Raw genomic sequence first — 8772 nt, 5'->3', positions numbered from 1 at the left:
CGTGAGTTATAGTTGCCTGCGCTAACTATAACGGGGCAATTTCATTGGTTTTTTATCAGTAAAATTTCCACTAACTATAACATGTGTGAAACCTATGGTTTTTTCAGTGAATTTGCAAGGTTTTTTAAATGCTAATTCCTAACTATAACGTGTGTGAAACCTATGGTTTTTTCAGTGAATTAGTACGGTTTTTTAAATGCTAAGTTTTTTTCCCTTATAATAGGGAGTAGGTAATATATATATAAAATAAAAAAAATAGGATTCAAGTACACTAGGCTTACACATTTTCTTTTAAAAAACCTTTGAAATTCACTGAAAGAACCATAGGTTTCAGGCACGTTATAGTTAGAAATTAGCATTTATAAAACCTTTGAAATTCACTGAAAAAACCATAGGTTTAAGGGACGTTATAGTTAGAAATTAGCATTTAAAAATCCTTAGAAATTCACTGAAAAAACCATAGGTTTCAGGAACGTTATAGTTAGTTGGACATTTCACTCGTACAAAACCATAGAAATTCCGGCGTTATAGTTAGTTCAGCTAACGGTAACTCGTGCCCCCACAATGCACTGCTGATGATGTCACATATTACATCATTCATGACATGGTCAGTGACATCACTGATGACATCACAAACGATATCACTGATGACATCACTGATGGCATCATCCATGTGAACATCTGATGCACCTCCTCACACTCTAATATATTCTTTCATTAACCCACTGTCAAATACAGACTACCATTTTCGAAACCATCGACACACCAATACCAGTAACTACATACGCACTCACTGTTTAATAGGTCTACATACACATCCACTCATTCACCCATACAATCACTCATACATGCAGTCACTCATCAATACAACACTATCATATGCACTCATACACATATACAGACACTCACACCGCCACATATCCAGAGTTACTCACACACCTAGTCAGTCATGCAAAGAATCAATTATCCTTCCATTTCCTCACCTATACAATTATACAGACACCACCTCACGTATTCATACAGGTAGTAACACATAATTATTCTCTTATAGAATCACTGATACAAATAAACACTTATTTTTTTTAAGTTCAAAAGAATTTTATTAGACAAAATAAAGGTGTCAATGCAGAAGAAAACCTAAAGCATAACAGCAATATGAGCTACACAGTAGAACATGACTATGAAAATAAACATGAGATTGAGAAACAGCAGATGATTGAGGCTAAATAACAAAAAGCAATATTGGAGGTAATGCGTAATAAATGAATTATAAAAAATGTAAAGGAACAAGCAGGTCAATCAAGGAGGCTTAGAGACCTCCTGCTGAAAGGGAGGCAAATGAGACGAGCGTTTGGCACAAACATCAAGGTACAGGGTTACAGGAAGCCAAAGGTCCTGTCGCTTTTTGGCCAAATTCAGGGGGTAAACAAGGACAGTATCTAGTCTGTGATTATGACATACATTGTACCACCATGCTCTAAAAGAAATATTAGCAAAGTTTTTCCAATTAACAGTAATTTGCTGGAATGCAACAGCTAGCAATAGGTCAACAATTTGCAAATTAAAATCAGTGTTAGCCCAACAGGGAGAAAGACTGCCTAAAAAGATATTAACAAAGGAGAAGGGAAATGCAGTATGAAATATGGCATTAATTTGGAACACAACTTGTTTCCAAAAATTGTGCGTAGCAGTACAGGAAAAGAGCATGTGAAAGAGAGAAGCCTTAGGTACCGAACAAGACCAGCAAAGGTCAGGTGTTAGAGGAAACCTCTTATTCAACATTTGAGGAGAAAAGAGGAGTCTGTTATAAATAAAAAAGAGGGTTTGTGTGAGAGAAGCAGCCCTAGACGACTTCCGAAGCTTGGTCCACACTTTATCCCAAAGAGAAGTGGGCCAGGAGACGTCAAATCAAAATCAGACTCCCATTGTTCCTCTACCTTGGATTTTTATCTAGGTGCAAGAGTTTTGTGAAACGAGTGGTAAATTGAGGAGGCAGTGGGACGTGTACGTAACAAGGAGTGTAAGCCAAATAAACACTTATCACCCAGATGTAGCCCACATATAGCCCAATGACAGAATGTCCCAGAGTGTTTTAAAGAACAACTAAAGCGCTAACTAGGCCTGGGCAAAAAATTTGTTCCGTTCGCGGAAATTGCGATAATTTGACAGTTTCGCGTTCCGCGGAGAGCGCGAAAATGTCAAAATTTCCGCTTTCCGCAGCTTGGCGATAATTTGTTTCTTGTTTGCGCTGTAAAATAATACATTCTCGCGCGCGCGATCGCCTTACCTGAATCCCTGCGTTCGCTGACAAGTTTTCTTGATCCGGTTGCGTTCTCCATGAGATGTTGGATTGTTTTTAGCCATTTGCGCTGTCTCGCGACAGTTCGCGCCTGCAGTGACGTCATGCGTCGCGTGATCACGTCTTTCTTCTCGCGATTATGCACCGCGAGACAACTCAAAACAAGATGGCCGCGCCCGCGAGCAACCACATGGGTAAGTTGGCGACCCGCAACCATGCAGAAAATCTCGCAAACATGCGGGAAAAAAAATTCCGCACCTTCGCGATATTTCCGCTTGTTTGCGATAATTTTAAACCTTTTCGCGATAATTTGCGAAAGTGCATTTCGCAAATTCCACCCACCCCTAGCGCTAACAGTCTTACTTATGACAAAAGTATGGCACACCTGAAGCCATCTTGATTGGAATAAAGTGGTAACACTTAAAACATTTAATTTAAAAAGGAACAAAATGAGGGGGCTCATTTTTTCATAGAAATTATGATTAGTTCTGCAGAAAGTAAAATTAGGGCACATTTTTACTTCTCAAATCCTCTTCTATTTCATAAAAAAATTCTGACATGCAGACTGAAACATGCACTTTGAATACCAGCAGCAGACTTCCCTGGTGAGCAGTAGTTTTACTACAGTGAACTAATGAGCAACTAGAGTGCTAACATTCAGAATTTATGGCAAATGTGTGACACATCTGAATGCCTTCTTGATGGAACCAAAATAAAAAACTGAAAGTATTCCCACTGAGGAGACTGCAGTAAATGAGGAAATTAGGAAACTTCATAACAAATAAATCTCCCAAGATGGCCACCAGAGACAAAAGAGCCCAAATGTAGCCCAAATATCACCCAGATGTAGCCCAAGTATAGCCCAATGACAGAATGTCCCAGAGTGTTCTTAAGAACAACTAGAGCGCTTACTGTCTTACTTATGACAAAAGTATGGCACACCTGAAGCCATCTTGATTGGAATAAACTGGTAACACTTAAAACATTTAATTTAAAAAGGACCACAATGAGGGGGTTCATTTTGCCATAGAAAGTATGATTGGTGCTGCAGAAAGAAAAATTAGCGCACATTTTGACTTCTCAAATCCTCTTCTATTTCATAAAAAAATTCTGACATGCAGACTGAAACATGCACTTTGAATACCAGCAGCAGACTTCCATGGTGAGCAGTAGTTTTACTACAGTGATCTAATGAGCGACCAGAGTACTAACATTCAGAATTTATGGCAAATGTGTGACACATCTGAATGCCTTCTTGATGGAACCAAAATAAAAAACTGAAAGTATTCCCACTGAGGAGACTGCAGTAAATGAGGAAATTAGGAAACTTCATAACAAATAAATCTCCCAAGATGACCACCAGAGACAAAAGAGCCCAAATGTAGCCCAAATATCACCCAGATGTAGCCCAAGTATAGCCCAATGACAGAATGTCCCAGAGCAGGGGTACTCATAGTACGGCCCGCGGGCCGCCAGCGGCCCGGCAAGCCTTTCTTGGCAGCCCGCGGACCTTGCAGACATCGTACTGGTGTTTTTTTTTTTTAACAGTGTCAGCAAACACAGACTCTGCTCTGTGGGGGCCCGGGGATTCAAGCGATAGTCTGAGTGGAGCTGCTGGGGCGCTAAGAGGTGAAATACAACAAAGCCTGGTTATCATGCAAATGGTCTCTTAAAGACCTGTGAAGTACTCGGGTGGGGCTGTGTGTGTGCCCTGGAAGGGAAGCTGCCTCAGCTGCCACACAAGCGAAGGGGGAGGGGGGGCGGGGGGGAGAGGTTACAAAGAATGACAAGAGAACAGCAGGGTGTGAGAGTCGGGTACGGGGACAGAGGGTGACAGAGGGCAGTAGGGAGAGACAGAAACAGACAGAGACAGATAGAGATAGAGAGTAACAGAGACAGGGACAGACAGAGAGAGATAGGCAGAGACATGGACAGACAGATAGAGGCAGAGACAGACAGAGAGGCAAAGAGACAGACGGAGAGGGAGACGGAGAGGGAGACGGAGAGGGAGGGCGACAGAGAGAGAGGGAGACGTAGAGAGAGAGGGAGACGGGGAGAGAGAGGGAGACGGGGAGAGAGAGGGAGACGGGGAGAGGGAGGGAGACAGAGAGGGAGGGAGATGGGGAGAGGGAGGGAGACGGAGAGGGAGGGAGACTGAGATGGAGGGAGACAGAAGGAGGGAGACTGAGAGGGAGGGAGACTGAGAGGGAGGGAGACTGAGAGGGAGGGAGACGGGGAGAGGGAGGGAGACGGAGAGGGAGGGAGAGAGGGGAAGAGGGGGAGAGGGGAGGGAGGGAGGGAGACGGAGAGGGAGGGAGATGGAGAGGGGGAGAGAGAGAGGGGGAGAGAGGGAGAGAGACAGGGAGGGAGGGAGACAGAGGGGGGAGGGAGACAGAGGGGGGAGTGAGACAGAGGGGAAGGGAGACAGAGGGGGAGACAGAGGGGGAGACAGAGGGAGATGTAGAGGGAGGGATACGTAGAGGGAGGGAGAGAGACAGAGAGGGAGGGAGAGAGACAGAGAGGGAGGGAGAGAGACAGAGAGAGGGAGGGAGACGGAGGAGGGAGGGAGACGGAGGAGGGAGGGAGACGGAGGATGGAGGGAGCGGGAGGGATACGGAGGACGGAGGGAGACGGAGGACAGAGGGAGACGGAGAGAGACGGAGAGGGAAGGAGAGGGAGAGAGGGAGGGAGAGGGAGAGAGGGGGAGGGAGACAGAGAGGGAGGGAGACAGAGAGAGAGGGAGACAGAGAGGGGGAGATGGAGAGAGAGGGAGAGAGACGGATAGAAGGAGAGAGGGAGGGAGACGGAGGAGGGAGGGAGATGGAGGAGGGAGGGAGATGGAGGAGGGAGGGAGACGGAGGAAGACGGAGGGAGAGGGAGGGAGACGGAGGTAGAGGGAGCAAGACGGAGGACAGAGGGAGACGGAGGAGGGAGGGAGACGGAGGAGGGAGGGAGGGAGAGAGAGAGAGGGAGAGAGAGAGATATGTGTATGCCGGGTCCGGTGGCTCAGTGGACGAAGGCGTCCGCTGCAGGGACCTGTGTTCCACCTCATGGTCACAGTTTTTCTTTGTTGCTCTAGCCCCGCCCCCTCCCCCAATGACCCCACCCCCAAGGTGCAGTCCTCGGCCACAAACCACACTGTAGATTTGGCCCCCAAGAGAAAGTTTGGGAGTACCCCTGTCCCAGAGTGTTCTTAAGAACAACTAGAGCGCTTACTGTCTTACTTATGACAAAAGTATGGCACACCTGAAGCCATCTTGATTGGAATAAACTGGTAACACTTAACCCGTTCGATGCTGACGACGGCTGCCCCTTGGGCAAGGGTCGCTCCCCTTTGGCGGTAAAATTTTAAGTTGGATCTGCCCCCCTTGGAGGGGGGCAGATCCGTTTGAAAAAATGTAAAAAAAAAGTTGTGTTTGGCCCAACTGGGCCTTGTTTTAATTTTTTTCACCATTTATGGCCAATCTGTTTTGGGGAGCAGCCCCTTGGGCAAGGGTCGCTCCCCTTAGGGGGTAAAATTAAAAGTTGGATCTGCCCCCCTTGGAGGGGGGCAGATCCGTTTGAATAAATAAAAAAAAAAAGATGTGTGTGGCCCAACTGGGCCTTTTTTTTATTTTTTTCACCATTTATGACCAATCTGTTTTGGGGAGCGGCCCCTTGGGCAAGGGTTGCTCCCCTTTGGGGGTAAAATTAAAAGTTGGATCTGCCCCCCTTGGAGGGGGGCAGATCCGTTTGAATAAATAAAAAAAACAAAGATGTGTGTGGCCCAACCGGGCCTTTTTTTGTTTTTTGTCCCCAATCTGTTTTGGGGAGCGGCCCCTTGGGCAAGGGTCGCTCCCCTCGGGGGGGGGGGAGGGGGGGAAATTGTGTAGCTGAGTCTGTCCCCCGGGGGGGGCAGATCCGTGTTATTTTTTTTTTAAATCGGTGTGTGTGGCCCTACTGGGCCAGTATGATTTTTATTTTTAAATGCCCAAGCTGTTTTAGGGAGTGGCCCCTTGGCAAGGGTTGCTCTCCTTGGGGGAGCAAAATGTTTTTGGGGAGTGGCCCCTTCGGCAAGGGTCGCTCCATTCTGGGGAGCATTTTTTTGGGCTGTTTCTGACCCCTTGGAAGGGCAGATTCAACAATTAATTTTATTGTATGCCCACTAGGCCACCAGGGATTGTTTTTTTGTTGTTGGGAGCAGCCCCTTGGGCAAGGGTCGCTCCCCTTTATGGTTAGTTTGTGGACTAGTGCATTATTTGTATATGTGATTGTAATGTTTTATTTCTCCTTTTTATTCTAGTGTAAAGCTTTCGATTCCTGTTTGCGGTTTCGGCAGTGGTTGTTTTGCAGTTTTACGTAGTTGACTTTTTTTGGTAAGAAAAACATTTTGTTGTATTTACTCCAAATGAGTATTATTGTCATGCATGAATGAATTTTTTTGTAAGTGGTTTCGTAATGGCAGCATATTTTGTTAGTGTATTGAGCATGTAATTCTTTGCGATGTGTTTTCTAATTTCTTATGTGTAATTTTCTTTTCTTTTTCTTTTTTAGTGGGATATTGTTGATCCTTACTGTGTCTGTGCAGAGTAGGTGGTGGTGAGTCTAGCTGCTACTGGCAAGTGAGTGGTATCGTTTTGGAGTATATAGGTCTTTGTGATAAAGAGGCATTTTGTTTATCACTTATTTTTCAAAGTGTTTGTTGTTGACTTGTTTGACAAGTTACCCTTATTAGTAAGGATTATGGCTAGCCGTAGAATGACTGCTCAGCAGGTTGTTGGTATGCTGCTTGAATCTTCCTCTGAGCAGGATTATGAGACTGACAGTGTGTCTGAGGGAGAGGAGGGAGGGGAAGATTCAGGCAGTGAGTTTTCTCTCCACATGGAATCATCGGATGATGAAGATACTCTCAGTGCAGATGAAGCTACTCTCAGTGCGGATGAAGTCCCTGTTTTAGAGGAGGATACTGCTGTGCCGATGGTACAAGAGGCATCTGGATTGCAGCCTCAGGCTGCTAGGCTTCCTACTGGAAGCTCTGGACTCTGGGTTGATCCAAACATGGTGCAGTCGGTGTTGCCTGCCTTTAGTGTGGATGCAGGTTGCAGAGTGGATTGTGATTTTTTTTTGCCTATACAGTTCTTTCAGTTGTTTATGGATGATGTATTTTTGGCTGAGATTGTTGAGCAGACTAATATGTATGCTGAACAGTTTTTGAAGGACCACAGTGCCACACTTAAGCCCGCTCTAGAGCTACCCGGTGGACTCCAACAAATCTGCATGAGATGAAGAAGTTTTTGGGTTTGACATTTTTTGACGGGCTTGATAAGGAAACCGTCCATGGCTTCATATTGGTCTACCAGTCCCTTGATGGCAACAGCCATATTTCCTGCAATTATGTCCCGTGATCTGTATTTACTTTTGCTTCGGATGCTGCATTTTGTTGATAATACTTTGGCATTGCCACAAGATCACCCTGACTGTGACCGTCTTTTTAAGATTCGGCCTGTACTTGATCACTTTGTAGATTGATTTTCAGAGATTTATACTCCTGGGAAAGAAATATCTATTGATGAGTCTTTGGTCCTGTTCAAGGGCCGTTTGGTTTTTAGGCAGCACATTCCTAGCAAGAGGGCACGGTATGGAATTAAGCTGTATATGTTGTCTGAGAGTAGGACAGGATATGTTTTTAATTTCCGTGTGTACACTGGGAGGGATTCCACTATTGACCCCCCTGGTTGTCCGTCTACTTTTGGAGTTTCAGAAAAAATTGTGTGGGATCTTGTTAGAAGACTGTTTAGCCGAGGCCACCATTTGTACCTAGATAACTTCTACACTGCTGTGCAATTGTTTAAGGAATTGTTCAAAGTTGACACTTTTGCTTGTGGCACAATCCGCTCTAACCGTAAACGTTATCCAAAAGAGCTTGTTTCCAAAAAACTTCAGAGGGGGCAGTGCAGTTCCTTGCGTGGTGATGAACTATTTGCTGTGAAATTTGTGGACAGGAGGGATGTGTACATGCTGACTACCATCCATGATGAGAGTACTTCACCTGTGGCTGTTTGTTTGCTGAACTACGCAAACCGGTGTGCATTTTAGACAACAATAAGCACATGGGTGGTGTCGATAGAGTAGGTCAGAGGTTGGAACCTTACACTGCTATCCGTAAGGCGTACATTTGGTACAAAAAGTTGGCCATCCATCTCTTCAATTTAGCAACTTTCAATGCTTTTGTTGTGTACAAGGAGTGTTCACCTGAGTCAAAGTTGACTTTTGTTCAGTTTCAGCAGTCTGTGATAGGAAGCCTTGTTGTTGTGGAACAGGCAAGTGTTCCTAGAGTTGGAGTGGGGGAGGATATGGCTAGATTGAAAGATCACCATTTTCCTGATTTAATTCCTCCCACGCCCAAAAAAAACAATCCCTGTAAGAGATGTAGAGTCTGCTTGCGAAGAGGTGTGCGGAAGGAGACTCGTATGCAATGTGCCGATTGTCCTTCT

The sequence above is a fragment of the Triturus cristatus genome, chromosome 8 (genome assembly GCF_964204655.1).
Source record: "Triturus cristatus chromosome 8, aTriCri1.1, whole genome shotgun sequence".
In the NCBI taxonomy this organism is placed as follows: domain Eukaryota; kingdom Metazoa; phylum Chordata; class Amphibia; order Caudata; family Salamandridae; genus Triturus; species Triturus cristatus.
This window is presented reverse-complemented; position numbering follows the sequence as displayed.